General features: G+C 41.4%; 1 protein-coding gene and 1 long non-coding RNA gene across 2 annotated transcripts in view; one reads left to right on the top strand and one right to left on the bottom strand.

Moving 5' to 3' along the window:
• kctd16b (potassium channel tetramerization domain containing 16b) overlaps positions 1 to 27140 on the bottom strand; it is a 321307-nt gene that overhangs the window by 96690 nt on the left and 197477 nt on the right.
• LOC117517132 overlaps positions 1 to 27140 on the top strand; it is a 40719-nt gene that overhangs the window by 4547 nt on the left and 9032 nt on the right. The window contains exons 2-5 of the long non-coding RNA XR_004562661.1: positions 1954 to 1959; positions 2487 to 2493; positions 10717 to 10727; positions 19718 to 20167. This is a non-coding gene — a long non-coding RNA (uncharacterized LOC117517132). The remainder of the gene's footprint in view (positions 1 to 1953; positions 1960 to 2486; positions 2494 to 10716; positions 10728 to 19717; positions 20168 to 27140) is intronic.

Here is a 27140-nt window from a genome sequence, read left to right as displayed (position 1 = left end):
AATACTTGGAGTTGGACGCCAGTGTTGTTAGGGATGTCAAACCAAACTACTTTGTTAGAAATATAACCAGATCTGAGACCAGAGGTAGCAGAAGTTTAAAATCAGTCATGAGAGCAGAGGTGGGCGCAGGTCAGATAATCAGCTAAAAGCAAATTAGCTTAAGTTACTTTTTAGATTAGAGGATTAGCTTTTCAAATAACTTTGAACAATATTAGCAGATAAATTAGCTTCCAGTTAATTTAGTTCCAATTAATTTTAAGTCGGGTAACTTATTTTTCTCCAATACGTTAATAACCAAAATTGTTTGTAAACCCTAAAATTATACATTTGTTCCTGTTGGTACTTGTACAATGATCCAACAAACAAAATTGACATGTTTCATAAAGACAACAAACATCACCTCGATCAGATGGAGGAGCAGGAGAAAAACCCAGAATAAATACATTATATTACTAAAATTATTTTTTTCCTTCAATTTTTTTATACCTGCTTACTCCAATTAAGGGTCACAGGGGGCTTGAGCCTATCCCAGTAGTCACAGGCTGGTGTCCTGTCCAGGGTGTACCCTGCATCTCGCTCTATCACAGGGTGACATATAGACAGACAAACACAGCCACACCTACGATCAATTTAAAGTCTCCAGTTCACCGAACTAGCATGTCTTTGGAAGTGGGAGGAAGCTGGAACACCCAGAGAACATGCAAACTCCACATAGAAAAGCCCAGGCGGGATGCAATCCCATGACCTTCTTGCTGTGAGGCAACACTGCTAACCACTAAGCCAGTTATGCCATCAGGATCTGGGATTTCTTTTTTTTTTCTTTCCTCATCATTGTGAGATGGGATGATTGAGCAGATTTTCTTCAGTTAATATACTGATCATCACGGCAGCCGATCAATCAATCAATCAATCAATCAATTTTTTTATATAGCGCCAAATCACAACAAACAGTTGCCCCAAGGCGCTTTATATTGTAAGGCAAGGCCATACAATAATTATGTAAAACCCCAACGGTCAAAACGACCCCCTGTGAGCAAGCACTTGGCTACAGTGGGAAGGAAAAACTCCCTTTTAACAAGAAGAAACCTCCAGCAGAACCAGGCTCAGGGAGGGGCAGTCTTCTGCTGGGACTGGTTGGGGCTGAGGGAGAGAACCAGGAAAAAGACATGCTGTGGAGGGGAGCAGAGATCGATCACTAATGATTAAATGCAGAGTGGTGCATACAGAGCAAAAAGAGAAAGAAACAGTGCATCATGGGAACCCCCAGGCAGTCTACATCTATAGCAGCATAACTAAGGGATGGTTCAGGGTCACCTGATCCAGCCCTAACTATAAGCTTTAGCAAAAAGGAAAGTTTTAAGCCTAATCTTAAAAGTAGAGAGGGTGTCTGTCTCCCTGATCTGAATTGGGAGCTGGTTCCACAGGAGAGGAGCCTGAAAGCTGAAGGCTCTGCCTCCCATTCTACTCTTACAAACCCTAGGAACTACAAGTAAGCCTGCAGTCTGAGAGCGAAGCGCTCTATTGGGGTGATATGGTACTACGAGGTCCCTAAGATAAGATGGGACCTGATTATTCAAAACCTTATAAGTAAGAAGAAGAATTTTAAATTCTATTCTAGAATTAACAGGAAGCCAATGAAGAGAGGCCAATATGGGTGAGATATGCTCTCTCCTTCTAGTCCCCGTCAGTACTCTAGCTGCAGCATTTTGAATTAACTGAAGGCTTTTTAGGGAATTTTTAGGACAACCTAATAATAATGAATTACAATAGTCCAGCCTAGAGGAAATAAATGAATGAATTAGTTTTTCAGCATCACTCTGAGACAAGACCTTTCTGATTTTAGAGATATTGCGTAAATGCAAAAAAGCAGTCCTACATATTTGTTTAATATGCGCTTTGAATGACATATCCTGATCAAAAATGACTCCAAGATTTCTCACAGTATTACTAGAGGTCAGGGTAATGCCATCCAGAGTAAGAATCTGGTTAGACACCATGTTTCTAAGATTTGTGGGGCCAAGTACAATAACTTCAGTTTTATCTGAGTTTAAAAGCAGGAAATTAGAGGTCATCCATGTCTTTATGTCTGTAAGACAATCCTGCAGTTTAGCTAATTGGTGTGTGTCCTCTGGCTTCATGGATAGATAAAGCTGGGTATCAACTGCGTAACAATGAAAATTTAAGCAATACCATCTAATAATACTGCCTAAGGGAAGCATGTATAAAGTGAATAAAATTGGTCCTAGCACAGAACCTTGTGGAACTCCATAATTAACTTTAGTCTGTGAAGAAGATTCCCCATTTACATGAACAAATTGTAATCTATTAGACAAATATGATTCAAACCACCGCAGCGCAGTGCCTTTAATACCTATGGCATGCTCTAATCTCTGTAATAAAATTTTATGGTCAACAGTATCAAAAGCAGCACTGAGGTCTAACAGAACAAGCACAGAGATGAGTCCACTGTCCGAGGCCATAAGAAGATCATTTGTAACCTTCACTAATGCTGTTTCTGTACTATGATGAATTCTAAAACCTGACTGAAACTCTTCAAATAGACCATTCCTCTGCAGATGATCAGTTAGCTGTTTTACAACTACCCTTTCAAGAATTTTTGAGAGAAAAGGAAGGTTGGAGATTGGCCTATAATTAGCTAAGATAGCTGGGTCAAGTGATGGCTTTTTAAGTAATGGTTTAATTACTGCCACCTTAAAAGCCTGTGGTACATAGCCAACTAACAAAGATAGATTGATCATATTTAAGATCGAAGCATTAAATAATGGTAGGGCTTCCTTGAGCAGCCTGGTAGGAATGGGGTCTAATAAACATGTTGATGGTTTGGATGAAGTAACTAATGAAAATAACTCAGACAGAACAATCGGAGAGAATGAGTATAACCAAATACCGGCATCACTGAAAGCAGCCAAAGATAACGATACGTCTTTGGGATGGTTATGGGTAATTTTTTCTCTAATAGTTAAAACTTTGTTAGCAAAGAAAGTCATGAAGTCATTACTAGTTAAAGTTAATGGAATACTCAGCTCAATAGAGCTCTGACTCTTTGTCAGCCTGGCTACAGTGCTGAAAAGAAACCTGGGGTTGTTCTTATTTTCTTCAATTAGTGATGAGTAGAAAGATGTCCTAGCTTTACGGAGGGCTTTTTTATAGAGCAACAGACTCTTTTTCCAGACTAAGTGAAGATCTTCTAAATTAGTGAGACGCCATTTCATCTCCAACTTACGGGTTATCTGCTTTGAGCTACGAGTTTGTGAGTTATACCACGGAGTCAGGCACTTCTGATTTAAAGCTCTCTTTTTCACAGGAGCTACAGCATCCAAAGTTGTCTTCAATGAGGATGTAAAACTATTGACGAGATACTCTATCTCACTTACAGAGTTTAGGTAGCTACTCTGCACTGTGTTGGTATATGGCATTAGAGAACATAAAGAAGGAATCATATCCTTAAACCTAGTTACAGCGCTTTCTGAAAGACTTCTAGTGTAATGAAACTTATTCCCCACTGCTGGGTAGTCCATCAGAGTAAATGTAAATGTTATTAAGAAATGATCAGACAGCAGGGAGTTTTCAGGGAATACTGTTAAGTCTTCTATTTCCATACCATAAGTCAGAACAAGATCTAAGATATGATTAAAGTGGTGGGTGGACTCATTTACTTTTTGAGCAAAGCCAATAGAGTCTAATAATAGATTAAATGCAGTGTTGAGGCTGTCATTCTCAGCATCTGTGTGGATGTTAAAATCGCCCACTATAATTATCTTATCTGAGCTAAGCACTAAGTCAGACAAAAGGTCTGAAAATTCACAGAGAAACTCACAGTAACGACCAGGTGGATGATAGATAACAACAAATAAAACTGGTTTTTGGGACTTCCAATTTGGATGGACAAGACTAAGAGTCAAGCTTTCAAATGAATTAAAGCTCTGTCTGGGTTTTTGATTAATTAATAAGCTGGAATGGAAGATTGCTGCTAATCCTCCGCCCCGGCCCGTGCTATGAGCGTTCTGACAGTTAGTGTGACTCGGGGGTGTTGACTCATTTAAACTAACATATTCATCCTGCTGTAACCAGGTTTCTGTAAGGCAGAATAAATCAATATGTTGATCAATTATTATATCATTTACCAACAGGGACTTAGAAGAGAGAGACCTAATGTTTAATAGACCACATTTAACTGTTTTAGTCTGTGGTGCGGTTGAAGGTGCTATATTATTTTTTCTTTTTGAATTTTTATGCTTAAATAGATTTTTGGTGGTTATTGGTAGTCTGGGAGCAGGCACCGTCTCTACGGGGATGGGGTAATGAAGGGATGGCAGGGGGAGAGAAGCTGCAGAGAGGAGTGTAAGACTACAACTCTGGCCAGTTTTCTTAAATCCTCCAAACCGTGACTATCCAGGGTTGGGAGCAGGAAGCAGATTTCTAGAAATGAGAGCTGCTCTATCCAAAGTGGGATGGATGCCGTCTCTCCTAACAAGACCAGGTTTTCCCCAGAAGCTTTGCCAATTATCTATGAAGCCCACCTCATTTTTTGGACACCACTCAGACAGCCAGCAATTCAGGGAGAACATGCGGCTAAACATGTCACTCCCGGTCCGATTGGGGAGGGGCCCAGAGAAAACTACAGAGTCCGACATTGTTTTTGCAAAGTTACACACCGATTTAATGTTAATTTTAGTGACCTCCGATTGGCGTAACCGGGTGTCATTACTGCCGACGTGAATTACAATCTTACCAAATTTACGCTTAGCCTTAGCCAGCAGTTTCAAATTTCCTTCAATGTCGCCTGCTCTGGCCCCCGGAAGACAATTGACTATGGTTGCTGGTGTCGCTAACTTCACATTTCTCAAAACAGAGTCGCCAATAACCAGAGTTTGATCCTCGGCGGGTGTGTCGCCGAGTGGGGAAAAACGGTTAGAAATGTGAACGGGTTGGCGGTGTACACGGGGCTTCTGTTTAGGATTACGCTTCCTCCTCACAGTCACCCAGTCGGCCTGCTTTCCCGGCTGCTCGGGATCTGCCAGGGGGGAACTAACGGCGGCTAAGCTACCTTGGTCCGCACCGACTACAGGGGCCTGGCTAGCTGTAGAATTTTCCACGGTGCGGAGCCGAGTCTCCAATTCGCCCAGCCTGGCCTCCAAAGCTATGAATAAGCTACACTTATTACAAGTACCATTACTGCTAAAGGAGGCCGAGGAATAACTAAACATTTCACACCCAGAGCAGAAAAGTGCGGGAGAGACAGGAGAAGCCGCCATGCTAAATTAGCTAAGAGCTAGTAGCTGCGCTAAGCTAGCGGATTCCTAAAAACACGCAAAGTGAATAATGTGTAAATAATTTAGAGGTGATTCAGCAGAAGGAGTGCTTTAGTTAAGACACGTAAAGATTACACTGGGAAACAAATCGTAATCTAGATAACTAGATCAATCTAACTGCGCAGATTAAACAGCTAACATATACAGAAAAACACCGCTGTGCTCCGGAACAGGAAGTGATACAATACCGCAGTGAGAGCCAACCACCAGTAGAGCCGATCTGCTCTGTGTCAGCCTGATCCCATCAGATCTCAAAAGCTAAGCATTGCGGGGCCTGGTTAGTACTTGGATGGAGGACCTCTTTGGAATGCCAGAGGCTGTGTGTGTTTCTCCAGGTAAAACTGGAGTTGCGTCAGGAAGAGCATCCGGCGTAAAACTTGTGCCAACTAACAATGCGGAACTGGCTGTATCCGCTGTGGTGACCCCGAACACAAAATGGGAGCAGCCGAATGGACAACAATATATTGATCATCACAACAAAAAAAACAATTATTCACATTTTTACACATCAACAATGCATTCAATTTGTTCTAGATCCCTAAAAAGAACTGAATTTTATGTATCAAAACCTATTAGATGCATTTACCTTAAGAAATTGTTGGTTAAAATAAGATTTGGAGAAGGCATGTGTTCTCAGAGTACAACCCCAATTCCAATGAAGCTGGGACGCTGTGTAAAATGTAAATAAAAACAGAATACAAGGATTTACAAATCTTCTTCAACATATTCAATTGAATACACCACAAAGACAAGATATTTCATGTTCATGTTCAAACTGATAGATGTTTTTGTTTTTGTGCAAATATTTGCTCATTTTGAAATTGATGCCTGCAACACATTTCAAAAAAGCTGGGACAGTGGCAACAAAAGACTGGGAAAGTTGAAGAATGCTCAAAGAACACCTGTTTGAACATTCCACAGGTGAACAGGTTAATTGGAAACAGACGGGTGTCATGATTGGGTATATAAGGAGCTTCCCCAAAATGCTCAGCCATTCCACAAGCAAAGATGGGGCGAGGATCACCACTTTGTGAACAACTGCATGAAAAAATAGTTTAAGAACAATGTTTCTCAATGTTCAATTGCGAGAAATTTAGGGATTCCATCATCTACATATACATAATATAATCAGAAGATTCAAAGAAACTTGAGAACTACACGTAAGCAGCAAGGCCAAAAACCAACATTGAATGCCCGTGACCTTTGATCCCTCAGGCAGCACTGCATTAAAAACCAACATCATTGTGTAAGGGATCTTACCATATGGGCTCAGGAACACTTCAGAAAACCATTGTCAGTTAACACAGTTTGTCGCTACATCTACAAGTGCAAGTTAAAACTCTACCATGCAAAGCAAAAGCCATACATCAAAACATCCAGAAATGCCACCGCCTTCTCTGGGCCCGAGCTCATTTGAAATGGACAGACGCAAAGTGGAAAACTGTGCTGTGGTCTGATGAGTCTACATTTCAAATTGTTAGTGTTACTGCCCATGGGTTAAGCAACTTACACATCTGTGATGGCACCATCAATGCTGAAAGGTACATCCAGGTTTTTGAACAACACATGCTGCCATCCAAGCAACGTCTTTTTCAGGGATGTCCATGCTTATTTCAGAAAGACAATGCCAAGCCACATTCAGCATGTGTTACAACAGCGTGGCTTCATCGTAAAAGAGTGCATGTACTAGACTGGCCTCTCTGCAGTCCAGACCTGTCGCTCACTGAAAATGTGTGGTGCATTATGAAGCGCAAAATACGACAACGGTGTTATCAAGACTGTGTTTTGCTTAAGCTTGACTTCTGAAAAATCTGTTCCAAAGGTTAATCATCTGGAGGCAGTAACCCCAGTAATGTCTCATGCAGGATTGGTGAAAGTCCACCCTGCCTTTTTTTAAAGTTATTTTGTCCACACATACATACATGCAAAAGGTCGATTCCACTAATCTGTTGGTGCAGCGGCATGCTGTGCTGAGGAAAATAAACGGGTGAGTTATGCCACCTGCACACAGGTTGATGAATGAAATGGCTTACAGGGGACACTGAGCTGTGACATTGATGGACACTCTGATATTGCCTCCCTAATCTTGTCTTCACTCACTCACACACTCACACACGCATGCTTGTTTCAATGTGTCCTTTCCCTCTCAAATCACGCCTCAGTTGACTTGTACTTTGTGTTTTATCTGTTATACTCTTCTTTTTTGCATTTGATGATGTAGTCATGGTTGAGCGCAAAAGGCAGGGCTGTTAGCTCGGTGATGTACTGACACCTTGTATCGAATGTGGCTAGTGTTGTTTGTGTGAAGCTTATCATCATCACTTGTAAGGTCAAATTATTACCCGATGAAAAGGCCCATGTTAAATGAACCATATCAAAGTTGGTTTTAACAGATTTTCAGAGTTTATATGGCTCTACTGTACTAGATTGCAAATTTGGAATGCGTAAGAGTGCAATATTCAACACTACAGAGAATGTGACCACTGCAAGGGATGTAATATTGGTAAAATTTACTATGTAGCCAGTGCCCAAGCAATTGCCAAGTTAAACTAACTCTGCAGTGAGTACATACCGTCCAATACTAAAGCCCCCATCACACATAGCAAGAATGTGCCAGAAGCATGCCTGATACTGCAAATATTGCCGTAATCCGACAGTCTTTTCTTGTTTGCCCACTTCAAGAGCACAATGCAACTTTGGACACTGCGATGGTTGGATTATCACATGGAATTTTTTTTGTTTTGTTTTGTTTTTGGATGAGAGGATTCTAACCGCAGGCAGCTATCCTTTGTGTAAATGCCTATTGAGTGTTGTTAGAAGCAAAGGTGATGTAACACAATGGTAAACATGCCACTGTCCCAGCTTTTTTGAAATCTGTTGCAGGTATCCATTTCAAAATTAGCAAATATTTACACAAAAACAATAATGTTTATCAGTTTGAACATTAAATGTCTTGTCTTTGTGGTGTATTCAATTGAATATAGGTTGAAGAGGATTTGCAAATCATTGTATTCCGTTTTTATTTACATTTTACACAACGTCCCAACTTCATTGGAACTGGGGTTGTAATATACTAACGAATAATATCCTCCCAGATAGACATGTCTGGAACACCTCCCTAGGGAGACGTCCAGGGGGCATCCTTACCAGATGCCTGAACCACCTCAGCTAGCTCCTCTCAATGCGAAGGAGCAGCGGCTCTACTCTGAGCCCCTTATGGATGGCTGTGCTTCACTCTATCTCGAAGGGAGACACCAGCCACCCTCCTGAGGAAGCCCATTTCGACCGCTTGTACCCATGATCTAGTTCTTTCAGTCATGACCCAACCCTCTTGAGAGTCGGAACAATGATGTGACAAAAAGGGAGCAGAGCCAAAAGTCAAAGTTCACGATCTACCGGTCAAACAGTACGGTAGAGAGCATGCTACACCGTCCCTGCTGCACCAATTCTCTGGCCAATCTCATGCCCCATTGTCCCCGAGGTACTTGAACGCCATCACTTGGGGCAAGACCTCATTCCCAACCCGGAGTATGCAATCCATCGGTTTCCTGCTGAGAACCATGGCCTCTGATTTAGAGGTGCTAATCCTCATCCCGTGCATAAATGGGTTGATGCATAAAGCTTCAACCAGAATCCTGTGTACATAATTCAACTGAGATAAGGATGTATTTCAGATATGGGCAGGTCCAATGGTTGAATAGCAGTAGCAATGCTGTGCTACATGCTGGTACCAGAAAATCCAGTAGAAGAAAAAACTCACCCTGTTAGTATTGCATAGGACATATTGCACAAGAAAGCAATTATTTGAGCGCCCTGTATGTCACAATTTGTCCTTATTTCTTGAAGTTTGATATTAGCATTGAGTTCGTCTGTCTACCCTAATATTTTCTGATTTTTCATGCCCTTTACCTGATTGTTTCTTGCAGGAAACCTGACTCATTATTGAGTGAGCAAAGATACATGACAGCATGTCAAAAAGCCTCCTACTTGCAATTATTGTCTCTGCATTGGCCAAAGGCTGCACAGACATGCTGTGATGCAGAAGCAAAAACAGAAAAGGAAAAATTAGACTCTTTATTTATTTTTGACCCCATGCTCAGACGTTTAGCATAACATTAGATAAATCAAACACGCCGATTAAAATTTTCAGTTATGTAGTGATGCATGTAAGATTTGCAGGATTAACACCTTTCCATTGAGATCTGCCTCCTACAGAATGTCTGGGTCTTATTTGACAGGGCATATTTTATGCATGTGACCCAGATTTGATTTGAAGTGCAGTGGCTTTTGCTTTGATAGAAAATGTTGTATCTGTATATTTTATATCAATCAATCAATCAATCAATCAATCAATCAATCAATTTTATTTATATAGTGCCAAATCACAACAAACAGTTGCCCCAAGGCGCTTTATATTGTAAGGCAAGGCCATATAATAATTACGTAAAAACCCCAACGGTCAAAACGACCCCCTGTGAGCAAGCACTTGGTGACAGTGGGAAGGAAAAAACTCCCTTTTAACAGGAAGAAACCTCCAGCAGAACCAGGCTCAGGGAGGTGCAGTCTTCTGCTGGGACTGGTTGGGGCTGAGGGAGAGAACCAGGAAAAAGACATGCTGTGGAGGGGAGCAGAGATCAATCACTAATGACTAAATGCAGAGTGGTGCATACAGAGCAAAAAGAGAAAGAAACACTCAGTGCATCATGGGAACCCCCCAGCAGTCTACGTCTATAGCAGCATAACTAAGGGATGGTTCAGGGTCACCTGATCCAGCCCTAACTATAAGCTTTAGCAAAAAGGAAAGTTTTAAGCCTAATCTTAAAAGTAGAGAGGGTGTCTGTCTCCCTGATCTGAATTGGGAGCTGGTTCCACAGGAGAGGAGCCTGAAAGCTGAAGGCTCTGCCTCCCATTCTACTCTTACAAACCCTAGGAACTACAAGTAAGCCTGCAGTCTGAGAGCGAAGCGCTCTATTGGGGTGATATGGTACTATGAGGTCCCTAAGATAAGATGGGACCTGATTATTCAAAACCTTATAAGTAAGAAGAAGAATTTTAAATTCTATTCTAGAATTAACAGGAAGCCAATGAAGAGAGGGTGAGATATGCTCTCTCCTTCTAGTCCCCGTCAGTACTCTAGCTGCAGCATTTTGAATTAACTGAAGGCTTTTCAGGGAACTTTTAGGACAACCTGATAATAATGAATTACAATAGTCCAGCCTAGAGGAAATAAATGCATGAATTAGTTTTTCAGCATCACTCTGAGACAAGACCTTTCTAATTTTAGAGATATTGCGTAAATGCAAAAAAGCAGTCCTACATATTTGTTTAATATGCGCTTTGAATGACATATCCTGATCAAAAATGACTCCAAGATTTCTCACAGTATTACTAGAGGTCAGGGTAATGCCATCCAGAGTAAGGATCTGCTTAGACACCATGTTTCTAAGATTTGTGGGGCCAAGTACAATAACTTCAGTTTTATCTGAGTTTAAAAGCAGGAAATTAGAGGTCACCCATGTCTTTATGTCTGTAAGACAATCCTGCAGTTTAGCTAATTGGTGTGTGTCCTCTGGCTTCATGGATAGATAAAGCTGGGTATCATCTGCGTAACAATGAAAATTTAAGCAATGCCGTCTAATAATACTGCCTAAGGGAAGCATGTATAAAGTGAATAAAATTGGTCCTAGCACAGAACCTTGTGGAACTCCATAATTAACCTTAGTCTGTGAAGAAGATTCCCCATTTACATGAACAAATTGTAATCTATTAGATAAATATGATTCAAACCACCGCAGCGCAGTGCCTTTAATACCTATGACATGCTCTAATCTCTGTAATAAAATTTTATGGTCAACAGTATCAAAAGCAGCACTGAGGTCTAACAGAACAAGCACAGAGATGAGTCCACTGTCTGAGGCCATAAGATCATTTGTAACCTTCACTAATGCTGTTTCTGTACTATGATGAATTCTAAAACCTGACTGAAACTCTTCAAATAGACCATTCCTCTGCAGATGATCAGTTAGCTGTTTTACAACTACCCTTTCAAGAATTTTTGAGAGAAATGGAAGGTTGGAGATTGGCCTATAATTAGCTAAGATAGCTGGGTCAAGTGATGGCTTTTTAAGTAATGGTTTAATTACTGCCACCTTAAAAGCCTGTGGTACATAGCCAACTAACAAAGATAGATTATAGATAGATAGATATATACACAAAAAATAAAAAAAGATATAAACACTGCCTGTAGACTGGTGAAGTGTTAAGGTAATAAAATCAGGTTATCCAGGCAATAAGAAGTGTGATGAAGGAATAATTCTTTGTCAAGATCAACATCTTCTATTGTGTCTCCTGAAAAGTACACTTTTGTAAGTGTGTCTGTGAGAGTCAATATTTGTTCTGTTATGCTTCTGTCTTTGTGCTGTGTCCTTCACTATAAGTGGTGGCTGTTTGATCTTGTAAAATGATTATAGGAATCAGAGTGTATTGTGAAGGTGTTTGTGGTGGCCAGGATTGAAAGGAAGTAGGACAGAGAGGTCATGGAAGAGTAAAAAAAAAAAAAATAAAGATAAGGGGAAACATAAGATGGTGTATGTACCTGGCAATGAAAAGCAAAAGGAAGGAACAATAAATTCTATACAGAAGAGGAGATTGTGAGCAAAGAGCAGTGCAGAGTGCCTTAGTAGCATTGTATCAAACTTCTATTCGGGCCCCTTCACATATAGTACGAATGTGGGTGAACTGCGCATGAAGCAGGAATCGTATGCAATACATGTAAAATTATAGCTGCCTCCAACACCTTGTACACCTGTTGCTACAACTATTTGCACACACCAGTGGCTGAAAGACAGAGAGTACCCTGTGAAAGCCCATTCAATCCCTCTTGCGGCAGGTGTCGGCCAAATTCCAGATGACACACAAGAACATCTAACACCGCTCGCATGGCACTTAGACAGATTTCACTGCCAGCTCGAAAGTGATTGTCTGCTGAATATTTTTGTGCTAATAGTGCAAATGCCACACATTTTTTAAGTGCCCCCACGACTGTGAAGTTGCCAAGTACACATGTGGTGTGCCAGAATGTTGGCTCCCCCTCAACACATGCGTGCATGTGGTTCACGCCCCCCCCCCGCAGGTGAGGAGCCTCTCATCTGATCAGAGTGACACCTTGGTCTGTGCGCTGAATGGACAGGGGGCATGGCTGGCTGCCAACAGCAGCAGCTGTTAACAACTCTCGTCCTGGACATCACACCTGCACAACACGTACCATGTTTCATTGTTACGCAGATGATACCCAGCTTTATCTATCCATGAAGCCAGAGGACACACACCAATTAGCTAAACTGCAGGATTGTCTTACAGACATAAAGACATGGATGACCTCTAATTTCCTGCTTTTAAACTCAGATAAAACTGAAGTTATTGTACTTGGCCCCACAAATCTTAGAAACACGGTGTCTAACCAGATCCTTACTCTGGATGGCATTACCCTGACCTCTAGTAATACTGTGAGAAATCTTGGAGTCATTTTTGATCAGGATATGTCATTCAAAGCGCATATTAAACAAATATGTAGGACTGCTTTTTTGCATTTACGCAATATCTCTAAAATTAGAAAGGTCTTGTCTCAGAGTGATGCTGAAAAACTAATTCATGCATTTATTTCCTCTAGGGTGGACTATTGTAATTCATTATTATCAGGTTGTCCTAAAAGTTCCCTGAAAAGCCTTCAGTTAATTCAAAATGCTGCAGCTAGAGTACTGACAGGGGACTAGAAGGAGAGAGCATATCTCACCCATATTGGCCTCTCTTCATTGGCTTCCTGTTAATTCTAGAATAGAATTTAAAATTCTTCTTCTTACTTATAAGGTTTTGAATAATCAGGTCCCATCTTATCTTAGGGACCTCATAGTACCATATCACCCCAATAGAGCGCTTCGCTCTCAGACTGCAGGCTTACTTGTAGTTCCTAGGGTTTGTAAGAGTAGAATGAGAGGCAGAGCCTTCAGCTTTCAGGCTCCTCTCCTGTGGAACCAGCTCGCAATTCAGATCAGGGAGACAGACACCCTCTCTACTTTTAAGATTAGGCTTAAAACTTTCCTTTTTGCTAAAGCTTATAGTTAGGGCTGGATCAGGTGACCCTGAACCATCCCTTAGTTATGCTGCTATAGACTTAGACTGCTGGGGGGTTCCCATGATGCACTGAGTGTTTCTTTCTCTTTTTGCTCTGTATGCACCACTCTGCATTTAATCATTAGTGATTGATCTCTGCTCCCCTCCTTGCCTTACAATATAAAGTGCCTTGGGGCAACTGTTTGTTGTGATTTGGTGCTATATAAATAAAATTGATTGATTGATTGATGTTTTGATGGACACATGCGTGTGTGTGTGCTTGCTGTCCTCACGTGGAAATACATAAAAACCTATATCGCTTTTGCGATGGGCTGGAGAGCGCGCACTTTAACAGGCTGTCTCAGGCTCCCAGCTGCAACGGACCGTCAGTTCATGTGGACACACAGCAGGCACTCTGAATGTCCTGTCTGTCTGACAGGACACGCGTGTCCTCTGAGCGGCACGCCGCAGGACTATATGGCAAACCAACAGTGCGACAAATACACCACTTTCAGTCACATATCAGCAGAAATACGTCGTAACAAATGCCGTTTGGTCAGTTATCACTAGGGATGGGTATCGAGAACCGGTTCTTTTCGGGTATCGTTAAGAAATGATTCGATCCACCGACATCAATAAGCTTTGTGCTTAACGATTCTGTTATCGTTCCTTCAGAGTGGCCGTTGTTTTGGCGGGTGTTTGTCAGGAAAATGATCATTTCTCTACATTGATTACAGACCCTGCAGCAGGTCCTTAATCAACTTTTCTGCAGCGTGGCTTTGCTTTGAACATTGAACCAATCGAAGCGTGGTTCGCAGATTGAAGCAGTGCTTCGGTCGATTGCTTCATTTATTTCTTCCTTTCGCTTAATTTTCCCCCGCTAAAACCCTAAAGAGCATACGTCTGTGAGTATTATTTACCTTTTCTATGTTAAACCGACCTGTTATGGTCTTCTGAAACAGTTGATAGATGTATTTTATAACTTAAAAACGGGAGCAATGCTAATGTGTTAGCATGTCTATGGCATTTTCAATGTTAAAAGTTAGCATTTAGCAATTGCAGCCGTTATGAAGTTCGGGTGCATTTGTTTTCAAATTGTAATATTCCTTAAATTTATTTTTGCTTATATATTAATAATCTAATGATTATTATATACAATTTTAGAGAAAGAGACAAAAAGAACCTGAATAGAAACACAACAGAAAATATATAATATCAAACTAATATAAATAAATAAATACATACAGAAATAACTGTTTCTTGTGAACACCTAGTGACTCTCACACCTCCATTTCATCCCTGTCTTATTTAAGTTTAATGACAGTTAGTTTGTTTTGGTCAAACCATATTTTCAGTTTGTTCATTTCTTCAGTGATTTCCTCTAGAACTATCTGCCAAGCTAGAAAACTGCTGCATCCTAGTAAGAGCAGAATACTACTGGAATGAATTTGAATAAGGAAAGTTCTATTTTTTTTCTCACCTAAATGCATTCAGCACTCACTCCAGTTTATTGTCTGGAATAGTCCCAGATTGCACTTCAGAGCTTCTAGAATTCAAACATTTTCGTGCAGGTGGTGTTGGGGGGTAATTTTGGGTTTCAGCTTTTTTGTTTTTCACCACTTTCATCCCTGAATATGAGTTGTGATTCACTTTTGTGCGGATTAAAGTTACTAACTGGGACTCCTGTCTTGTTGCGAGAAAGAAACGAGAATCATCCTCCGTTCTGTTCACACAGCTCCAAACGTTGCGCGGCTCTCTGACAAGTCAAGATAGAACGATAGAATTCAGTCTGAATTAATAACTTCAAAGTGAAACACAGTTTTGTTTATTTTTATTTATGTCCAGAGATCAAGGATACAGTGACTAATTTCATATTTATTTACTTTAAGACTCAAGGAAATACATAGAAAACCTGTAAAGCCTACTTTTAGTACAAAATTCACGAGGTATCGATAAGGAATCGGATCGATAAGCAGAATCAATAATGACATCTATCGTTAAAACCTTAAATCCCTAGTTATCACGTGCTTTTTTTTGTCCTCGTTTTTTTAAAAAAAGGTTTATCTTTGTTGATTTCAGGCATTTTTCCACACCTTCTTATAGGACAGCAATGGTAATGCAGTGGTAAATTTTCTGCCTGGCAACCATAGCATTTGTACATTGCAGGGTTGAATCCCGTGAGTAGCATGTATTTTTCTTTCACAGTAGCTGCGCGATGTGGTTGCACATGCTCCAGCTGCTTGCACTGTGTTCCCGCTGTGACTGTGTCGTGCACGACACCATGGCCCCATTATGAAAAGTGCCCGATTTTCATGACACTTTTTTTTTCATTTTGCTATTTATAATCATCCCCTTTTCCTAACTCTAACCATAGCATGTCTACTTTAACCATAACGTCCCCCATCACCCTACATTTCGTGCCCCATCACAAAAAGGGCCCCATTTTCATGCCCCCATCACAAACCCATAAATTAATGTACTTTTTCATAATGCCACCACAAACTGTCATGACACTGGATTGGAAGGAACACTGTTTACAACACCATGCCTATGTTGCATGCATGCCTGAGCATGATCCACTGATCAGGTGCCTCAGTGGTGATGAGGCCAGCAACTGGAAAAGGTCAAGAGGATGTCAACATATCACCCACCTACAGATGGATGGCTACTTTCAGACATTAATGGACCACTGGGCCATCTGGGACTGAGGGCATTTCCATAATGTGGGAGATGGAGAAACAAGGGTCACGTACTCCCAGGCCTACCTTAGCTGCCTGTTTTGCTCTGGAGGAATAATGCACTCCAGTTCCCCCTCCAGTGTCATTATTATATCTTTGAATAATTCTAAGCCTTGGGTCAGTAAATAATCCATGAGATTGTTCTGCAAATCGGGGTCACAGGGCAGATCACACCTTTGATCTTGATGCTGCCTATCTTTTTATCTTCGATCCTGATTGCGTTAATCTCGTAAACATGAATAACGGTCAGCAATCGTGATCAAAATGTTACAGAGGAGATCAGAGAATCATTGGGTACCGCTGTCTACAGTATGTAGAACTAGGTCCAACACAGCCACACGCTCAGTCCACCCAGCTGTAAATGGTTGCCAGACTTTGCTGGGGAAGTAAGCTGCAATGGATTGGTGTCCCATCCTGAGGGAGTCAGACTCTCATCCACTTCTCACTACTGCGCCTGGAGATAAGGACAGTGCCAATAGGCCCCGGGGTCTATCTAAGATGACTAGAATGTTTGTTTGTTTGTGTATATATATATATATATATATATATATATATATATATATATATATATATAAAATAAAAAGCACCTATCACTCGTCCAAATCAACCGATCCATCTGGGTGGTCACATTCATCATAGTAATCAACACCAATCTGATTGCTCCTACTTTTTTTCAATTGGGCACAACACAGTCTTTTATGGACAGATTCAACCTGTGGTTCAAAGCAGGTGGATGACAAGTACAATCATGACGCTGTGACTCACATTATCACACCTGCATACGAACAACTGTCACACTGCAGTTTGCTATTTTGACATCTTGTTTATGCACCTCTTCATTTTGGAAGGAACACAAAGGCTTTCAAAAGCATCAGTAATGAGCAGGTACCACGCACGGTGCCTGAAGGTGCAGCTTTTGTCTGTGCTGTGAAGCACTTTGTCTCCTCTGACTTCTTATCTGTTGCACGTCTGACAGTTCTTTCCTGCCTACTGATTAACCTGTACACTCTCAGTTGTCTCAAGCCAGAAAGTAATATTCTTCCTCTTTCAGGGAAGAGAAACACTGCTGGGTGACAGAATATAGGAGTGTGAGGTTTAATCATTTTTTTCCTTCTTTGTGTGTGGTTTTCTCAGCCACCCACATAAACTTGTCAAAAGATAAGTCTTTCTGCCGTGTCTTTTCCACAGCAACGGTGGCGTTCTGTTTTACTTCTAACCGCATTCGATCTGTGACCTGGTTGTGCGGCAAATGGTAGTCTTCCATTGGTAGAGGGTGGTAGAAATAGAAAATAGCCCCACTCTCGCATGACCCGAATCCAGCTTGCTGTTTGATTACAGCAATCACCTGAGACGGATGGAGACAGAAAGAGTTGGTGGAAGAGTGAGGGTCAAACCGAGCAGAGCTCAAAAATGACCCTGGAACACACTCTGCCTACCTTACCGTCATCAGGACAACAGGTGAATATGAACAAGAACACTGAGTTCTCTGAAGGACAGATAAAAGAAGTTAGAAGAACACAGCTTGTTCACCAAATTGTCTTGATTAAGTCTATGGGGAGGGGAGGGAGGGGTACACAGCCCAAGTCCGGTCAAATAGTAACTGAAAGCACCTGAACTTGATAATAATAAATCAGCAAGACAAGCTGTTTATTTATTTATTTTTTTAATTGAACACAATAAAACAGAATATAGAAAAAAACATACATTTTCTCGTAGGGACTAAACACTTTCATACAAGTGCTGTCAAAATACAGAGAAATATAAAGTAAGAATTACAAAACAAAAAGAAGAAACAAAATCTAAGGACTGACAAAGCAAAATTTTGTGTATAATTCAAATAAGCAGCTATTTTTGTTGGAGCAGCAAGACAAGCTGCACATACAGAGCGACAAGTTCTGGGCCCGGCGTTCGCCCTATTGAGGTTTCAAATCCTGCAAAATCTTGTAAAACATTGAAGAGGTCACCGCTCTGCGAGATGTCATTAATATTGAGACGCTCAGATCAGGCTGCACTTTAACCGCTCACACAGACAACAGCATTAACATCGCAACCTAAATGCACCCAAACTCTATCAGCATGTTAAGTGTGCAACTAGGGGAGACAATACACTGGACAAGGTGTACTTGAACATCAAGATGGGCTTGAGGTTGAAGCCTCTACTCCACCTTAGCCAGTCAGATCACCTGTCCCTGCTTGTGAGGCCAACATACATCTCCCTCAGGAAAAGTGCTCCTATACCTCTAGAACCATCACAGCCTGGCCTGATGGTGCTCTACAACAGCTTCAGGACTGCTTCGAGTCCACAAAATGCACTGTTTTTGAACGCCAGGACTTGGAGCAGTGTACAGCAGCCGTCTTGGAATACATCAGGTTTTGCACCGATATTGTCACTGTGGATAAGTACATTCGTGTTTATCCCAACACAAAGCCCTGGATGACTCGGGAGGTGCAGCACCTGCTTCGGGAGAGGAACTCCACCTTCAGGTGTGGTAATGGGAAGCTGTATAACACTGCCAGAAAAAACCTGGAGAGGTATTAGATGGGTCAAGGCAGCCTATAGGAGGCGAATAGAGGACTGCTTCCAGAGTCATGAATCAAGGCGGGTGCGGCAGGGTGTTCAGCATATCACCAACCATAGACCTAGCACCCTGTTTGCAGATCACAGCGATGCCTCATTGGCAGAGGACCTTAACAGTTTCTTTGCCCATTTTGGGGTGCAGCCACCAGAGACAGCCGTCCTCCACCCACCTGCCCACAACAGTCATGCCCTCATGCTGGAGGAGCAGCAGGTGAGGCGGGTGTGGTGAATTCAAGGAAAGCTGTGGGTCCAGATGGCGTCTCAGGTCAGGTGTTGAGGGAATGTGCAGCTCAGTTGGCTGGGGTTTTTACAAGCATTTTTAATCAGTCCCTGAGCCAGGCTGCCCACCCCTGCCTGAAGTCCTCTATTATTGTCCTCCTCCCTAAGAAGACCAAGATCAGTGGTTTGAATGACTATCGCCCAGTGGCACTAACTCCCATCATTATGAAGTGCTTTGAAAAGCTAGCCCGGGCCTACATCACCTCCTGCCTCCTCCCCCCCTGGGTTCGACCTTCACCAGTTTGCTTATCGTGCTAGCAGGTCCATAGAGAACGCCATCATTACAGCTCTACATGCAGCTCTGTTCCACCTGGGGCAGCAGGGGATTTGTGTTAGGCTGCTCTTCGTGGACTTTAGCTCAACATTTAATACCATCCTTCCAAACAGACTGGTGACTAAGTTGTTGGACCTGGGAGTGTCCCACTCCATCTGCCGGTGGATCTTGGACTTCCTCATGGACCGCTCTGAGGGTGAGAGTTGCCCCTCGCATCTCCTCGGCCATTAGCCTCAGCACCGGCTCTCCTCAGGGCTGTGTGCTGAGCCCTTTGCCCTACACCCTCTATACCTACGACTGCACCCCCTCTCACCTCAGCAATGATATCATCAAGTTTGCTGATGACACCACTGAGGTGGGACTCATTTCTGGAGGGCATGAGACCGCCTATAGAGAGGAGGTGCAGCGGCTGTCTGTGTGGTGCAAGGAGAACAACCTGATCCTGAACACCTCAAAGACAAAGGAGATGGGGGTCGACTACAAGAGGAGGAAAACAAATATTCAGCCACTGGTCATTGGTGGGGACTGTGTGGAGAGGGTCTCTGACTTCCGGTTTCTGGGCGTGCACCTGAGGGATGACCTGACTTGGAGCACCAACACCATGACTACCATCAAGAAGGCACAGGGTTCTCAGTAACAACCATCTTCCACAGAGACTGCTGTTGGCCTTCTATGCTGCTCCGTAGAGAGCATTCTGACTTACTGTGTGTGTGTGTGTGTTTATGTGGTTTTCCAGCTGCACGGTTGCAGACAGGAAAGCTCTCCAGAGGGTTGTCACCACAGCCCAAAGATCACCAGCTGTCCCCTGCCTTCACTAGAGGAACTGTACACTTGTCGTTGTCTCAGGAAGGCAAATGTCATAGTCAGGAACTTCTCCCACCTTGGACATCATCTGTTTGAACTGCTGCCATCAGGCAGATGGTACAAACAGACTGAAAAACAGTTTTGTTGCATGAGCCATTTGTGCACTAAATACCGCTGTATAATATTTTTTATGCAATTGCCGCATTGTGTGAGGATGAAATTATGTGTGTTTTAGTCATAGTGTCATTGCAGTAATTTTAGTATCATTTTAGAGTTTATTATGTGTATATGCATCCTGAGGGGAGACTGCACTTTTAATTTTGTTGTGCTCATATGCACAATAACAGACATTCTACTCTATTCTAAAACTGTACATTGTGCCTAAAACTCTCATGAATATGTTATCTGTGTTTTTAGACGTTGGTATTATGTTTGTTTTATGTAAGGATGCGAGAATCTTAGGTTGTCTCTCCGTTATTTTCAATGGGAGTTGCTGTGAGCTGCGATCGCTTCCTGTTCATGTTGTTCTGAGGGAAAGTGAAGTTTGCTCTTTAACGTCCTGCTTATTGTCCTTTACAGCACAGTTTGTCCAGTTAGTTCCAGAGTAACATATATAAAATGTCTGAAATTTGCTTTGCGTTTGTAAAGATCCACGCAAATTAAATGTAGCAGACATGGATTATTTGGAATATTTGTTTTCAGGGTCTCATGCGTGCAATCTCTTAACGTGATGAATAGCATAAAAAATTAAATTTTGGTAGTATAATGTACAAATTTACATTTGTCATCATGTGGATTCTCAATGTTGTTTAGACTACATCGACTCTCTGGCGCACAAAAGATTATGGGATATCTCATTAGGGCAAATACTTGCAGTCGTGGTACGTCCGAAGTGCTGGTTAAAAGTTAAAAATGGTTTCTACCGGCACTGCACACTCAACCCGTGCATTAGTCTCACCTATTCAGTTTCAGATCAGCATTGCTATTTCTACATATCTGGCTGCACCAATAAGCTCATACATGGCTGCGAACCACATAGTTGTGGATCTCCCAATTCTGAGAGTTTTCAGACATTCTCCCGATTTAAGCAGAATTTATGACTGACAGTTATTTTAATACCTCTGTGACATACATAACAGAAAAAAACTCACATCCACAGTTTTACTTCAGATTATTAAAAGCCCCCCAACACACACACACACACACATACACACACACACTTTCTCAATCCGGTTGTTAAGCTCTGACATAATGCACCATGTGATAAATCTGTTGCCGGGTCCAAAGACCTGAAAGTTTACAATTAAATTTACATCTGTAAGATCCTTTTAAGGATTTACAGTTTAAGTTTAGTTTGTGTTTACAGTGTGCGCAAACCTCTGTTCCCCCCTTCTCCGTCTCCACCTCCGTTAACCGCATTCATCTGGTTCTGTGGTCAGAACACTTAATAAAAGGCTTTTTTCTTTTACTTTATATATATTATTATGCACAGGTAAAATATATGTCTGTGTATTAATAAAAATGATTTATTACAATAAACAGGATGTTAAAGTGCACACTTCACTTTCCCCCCCGAACGACATGAACAGGAAGCGATCGCAGCTCGCAGCAACTCCCATTGAAAATAACGGAAAAACATCCTGAGCGTCTGACATTTTTACATAAAACAAACGCTGTAACAGCATCTAAAAACCCAGTTAATATATCCAGGAGAGTTTTAGGCACAATATACAAAGAGTTTTATGTTGCGATGTTAATGCTGTTGTCCGTGTGCAACGGTTTAAGTGCAGCCTGATCAGAGCATCTCAGTGCAGTTCTCAGTGTTAATGACAGCGTGCCTTTTTTTTTTTGTTTGGAGCCGAAAATTGAAAAATCACGTGTTCGGCACACTTAACAACCAGATCTGTTGATGCCGGATGGCTTTCACTCTATTAGAGAGGGAGCTGCCATCTTGTCCACAAATATAGATAGGGCTCTGCAGGGAGGGTAACACTTGGAGTATACAGCAGGTCGCAGAATATGGGATGAATGTGGGTGTGGGATCCACTAGTTTAGCAGGGAATTTAGTGCGGACAATCCAAGGTGTTGAAAGTGTTTTTTTGGGAGGGAGATTTCTCAGATTGAGACTGTGGCCTGCTCCTGTAGACGTTCGTAGATTTTACAGGGGGATACATTTTTCAAATTTAGTACCTATTACTACATTGGATGACACTGGAGTTGAGGCTGGCCTGCTGGTTGTTCCTGCTGTATTAAATATTTCATGTCTGATGCCTGCGATCCGTGTGGAGTGTGTCAGGCCTAAACCTATTTTTAGGTATCTTAGAAATGTTATTTTGGAACCACCCATAAACCCAAATAGTCCAACTGTCAACTCTGCCGAGGTCCTTAGTTTGGGTCTTATAAATGTTAAATCATTGTCTTCAAAATCTATGTTGATCAATGATTTAATTGTGGATCACCATTTGGATATGATTGGTTTGTGTGAAACCTGGCTTAAACCTATAGTAGTTCTTCCCCTGAATGAAGCGCGCCCACCAGCATACACATTTAGTCATGTTTCCCGTGGTATGAAGCAGGGCGGGGGTATTGCTTTTATTTATAAGTCTAGGTTTACGTTAGTAACTGTTGGGGGTCACAGGTATGGATCATTTGAGCATCTGATTCTCCGCTCTACCCATGATGTTACCATTGTTTGGGGCAGAAGTATGGACATCAGTCGTGTTATTTTGTCACTGTTTATAGGCCCCTGGCCCATATTCTGAATTCCTGGGTGAATCTGGTGAGTTTGTTCCTAACTTGTGCTTGTCTAATGCTGATAATATTTTGATTATGGGTGATTTTAACATTCATATGAATCGGCCCTCTGATCCCCTCTGTAAATCATTTATGGAGATTGTAGATGCATTGGGATTTCAGCAGTGTATTCAGGGCTCGACACATATTAGTGGTAATACCCTGGATTTGGTTTTGGTACATGGTATTGCTGTCATGAATATTGGTATACTGCCCCTTGCATCGATGGTCTCTGACCATTCACTTAAGTTTACATTTACATTACAGCATTTAGTGGAGCAACAACCTGGCCTATTACTGCGGCGACGCATTAAACCTTCAACTAGGACTGAACTTGAAGCCAGATTGCCTGGTCTTTTAGCTTCAGCTTTGCAGAATGCTCAATCAGTGGACAGTCTGGTGGATGGTTTGAATTCGGTACTCAAAATTACACTTGATGAGATTGTGCCACTTTTATTAAGGCCTTGCCTTCCCAAAGTGCAGTCGCCTTGGTTTAATGGTTACTTGTGGGACCTCAGGCAAAAGGCTAGAGGTCTGGAACGGAAGTGGCATAGCTCTAAATTAGAGGTGTTCCACTCTGTATGGCATGATGCAGTTGCAGAGTACAACCCCTGGCAAAAATTATGGAATCACCGGCCTCGGAGGATGTTCATTCAGTTGTTTAATTCTGTAGAAAAAAGCAGATCACAGACATGACACAAAACTAAAGTCATTTCAAATGGCAACTTTCTGGCTTTAAGAAACACTATAAGAAATCAGGAAAAAAAATTGTGGCAGTCAGTAACGGTTACTTTTTCAGACTAAGCAGAGGGAAAAAAAATATGGAATCACTCAATTCTGAGGAAAAAATTATGGAATCATGAAAAACAAAAGCACGCTCCAACACATCACTAGTATTTTGTTGCACCACCACTGGCTTTTATAACAGCTTGCAGTCTCTGAGGCATGGACTTAATGAGTGACAAACAGTACTCTTCATCAATCTGGCTCCAACTTTCTCTGATTGCTGTTGCCAGATCAGCTTTGCAGGTTGGAGCCTTGTCATGGACCATTTTCTTCAACTTCCACCAAAGATTTTCAATTGGATTAAGATCCGGACTATTTGTAGGCCATGACATTGACCCTATGTGTCTTTTTGCAAGGAATGTTTTCACAGTTTTGGCAAGATGCATTATCATCTTGAAAAATGATTTCATCATCCCCAAACATCCTTTCTATTGATGGGATAAGAAAAGTGTCCAAAATATCAACGTAAACTTGTGCATTTATTGATGATGTAATGACAGCCATCTCCCCAGTGCCTTTACCTGACATGCAGCCCCATATCATCAATGACTGTGGAAATTTACATGTTCTCTTCAGGAAGTCATTTTTATAAATCTCATTTTTCCCTCTGCTTGGTCTAAAAAACTAACCATTACTGACTGCCACAATTATTTTTCCTGATTTCTTATAGTGTTTCTTAAAGCCAGAAAGTTGCCATTTGAAATGACTTTAGTTTTGTGTCATGTCTATGATCTGCTTTTTTTCTACAAAATTAAACAACTGAATGAACATCCTCTGAGGCCGGTAATTCCATAATTATTGCCAGGGGTTGTATAAGCATGCACTATGGACTACAAAGTGGGCCTACTATTCGGATTTGATCAATAAAAATAAGCACAACTCAAAATTTTTGTTTGATACTGTAGCATTTCTTATCGATGGTCGGTCACCTGTTAGTCCCTCTCTGTTTATAGCTCAAGACGTCTTGGGGTACTTTGAGCATATCTAAACATGCTTTGGCTCAATCGCTGCACCCTGCTGTGGAGGTGGGTGTTAATAATGAGGTGACACCTAAATTTACAGAATTTGATACTATTTCACTAGACGTGCTAGCAAAGCTTGTGACGTCTACAAAAAGCACAACCTGCCTATTTGATCCTATACCAACAAAATTGTTTAAGGACCTGTGGCCCGTTGTTGGGCCGACTGTGCTGGAAATTGTTAATCTTTCATTAAGCTCTGGTTCTGTTTCTGGGTGTTTTAAATCTGCAGTGATTAAACCATTGCTTAAGAAATCTGGTCTTGACCCTGGTATATTGATTAATTACAGGCCAATATTAAATCTGTCATTCTGTTCTAAAATTCTGGAAAAAGTGGTCTCACTGCAGCTTGTAGACCATCTTACTGAGAATGATCTTTTTGAGCCACTTCAGTCTGCTTTCAGAAAACATCACTCCACAGAGACAGCGCTTACCAGACTGGTGAATGATTTTCTGTGTGCAATGGATTCGGACACCACAATGATTTTAGTGCTCTTGGATCATTATGTTTTACTTGATAGGCTGGAAAATTACTTTGGGATTACTTGAAGTGTTCTTGCTTGGCTGACGTCATACTTGTCCAGTCGTTCTTATTGTGTTGTGTATAATAACACTACTTCTGGCCTTGGTAAAATGAAATTTGGGGTTCCACATGGGTCTGTGTTAGGCCCCTTGCTTTTCTAACTTTATATAGTGCCCCTTGGGTATATTCTGCGGCATTACGGGATTGCCTTTCATTGTTATGCTGATGATACTCAACTGTACATGCCGGTAACTGCTGGTAATCTTGCCCACATAAAAGCTTTTGAAGATTGCCTTATATCTGTGAGAAGTTGGTTGTCTAGTAATTTCCTACTCTTGAATTCTGATAAGACTGAAATGATGGTTCTTGGTCCAGCCAGACATCGGCATCATTTTGACCAGATGGCGCTTAATTTTGATTTGTGTGTTGTGCATCATATGGACAAAGTGAGGAATCTTGGAGTATTTTTCGATCCTACATTGTCTTTTGGCCCCCACATTAGAGACATTACGAGGACTGCCTTCTTTCATCTGTGAAATGTGGCGAGGATTCGTCCCATCCTGTCTATGGCTGATGCTGAGACTTTGATACATGCGTTTATTTCTTCCAGACTGGATTATTGTAATGCTTTATTTTCTGACCTGCCGCAGTCTAGCATTCGAGGACTTCAGTTGGTACAGAATGCTGCTGCCAGACTTTTGACACAAAGTAGAAGATTTGACCACATTACTCCCATTCTGGCATCCCTTCATTGGCTACCGGTTTCTGCCAGATCGGATTTTAAAATTTTATTGTTGGTTTATAAAACTGTTCATGGACTGGCATCTTCCTACCTGGTGGACTTGGTTAAGCCCTACGTACCTGCGAGGCCCTTGTGTTCGCAGGGCGCAGGGCTTCTGTGTGTTCCGAGGATGAACAAGAAGTCTGTGGGGTATACAGCCTTCTCCTACCGTGGTCCGACTCTTTGGAACGATCTACCTGCTGCTATTCGGCAGTCTGACAAGGTGGAGACTTTTAAATCAAGTCTGAAGACCCACTTTTTTAGACTGTCTTATAATTAATTTTATCTGTTTGTGCTTGCTTTGTAATTTCTTTTTATTTTACTGTGTTTTATCTTTTTATTGTGCTTTTCTTGCATTTAATTTTGATTTTAGATTAATTTGTGTTGTTGTGAATTGTGTGAAGCACCTTGGGGCGACTTTGTCGTGAGTTGGCGCTATATAAATTAATAAATTGAAATTGGATAGCCCAGGATGACAGCTGTATTCCAAAAATATAATAAAATTTGCAAAGTGAAAATTGTTGCATCACACATCAGCACCACCTTAATTGAAGTGATTAAAAAAAATTCAAAATACATTTTGTAGTGCAGCAATACATCATGCTCAGTAAGTTCATGATGCCCCATTGTTGCTAAATTCAGACTTTTTAATAAATTAAAATATTGCTGAAATTGTTTTTAAGAGTGATTTTATTTTTTTATTCATTGTTACCTGAGGTCTTCACATATGGCCATCGTGTATTGCAAAGGCTTTTCATCCATCTGTCTGTGCTCAGCATAAGTCCAGTCCTATTACAGCCAGACTCTTGAAATTCACAGGGAACATACTTGGGACAGACACAGTAGGGGCACAGCTAACGAAACAGTTAGCTTCGATAACCATTAATCAGATAACTGAAAAGTTATCTTTTATGACGCTAAACTGATAAACTGCTAAAAAATGTATCTTTATTACAGATAACCGATAACTATTAGTACTGATTCGGATGCGGCCACATCAGATTACACTGTTGGCTTCTGATAAGTCAGTTTCACTTTAAATGGTGCAGGGGCTGCTGGGTAAATTGAAGGATCACAAACACAAAGAACGCATGAAAAATAAATAAATAAAACCCCAAACCCT

The sequence above is a fragment of the Thalassophryne amazonica genome, chromosome 9 (assembly GCF_902500255.1).
Source record: "Thalassophryne amazonica chromosome 9, fThaAma1.1, whole genome shotgun sequence".
Classification (NCBI taxonomy): Eukaryota; Metazoa; Chordata; class Actinopteri; order Batrachoidiformes; family Batrachoididae; genus Thalassophryne; species Thalassophryne amazonica.
This window is presented reverse-complemented; position numbering and strand designations above follow the sequence as displayed.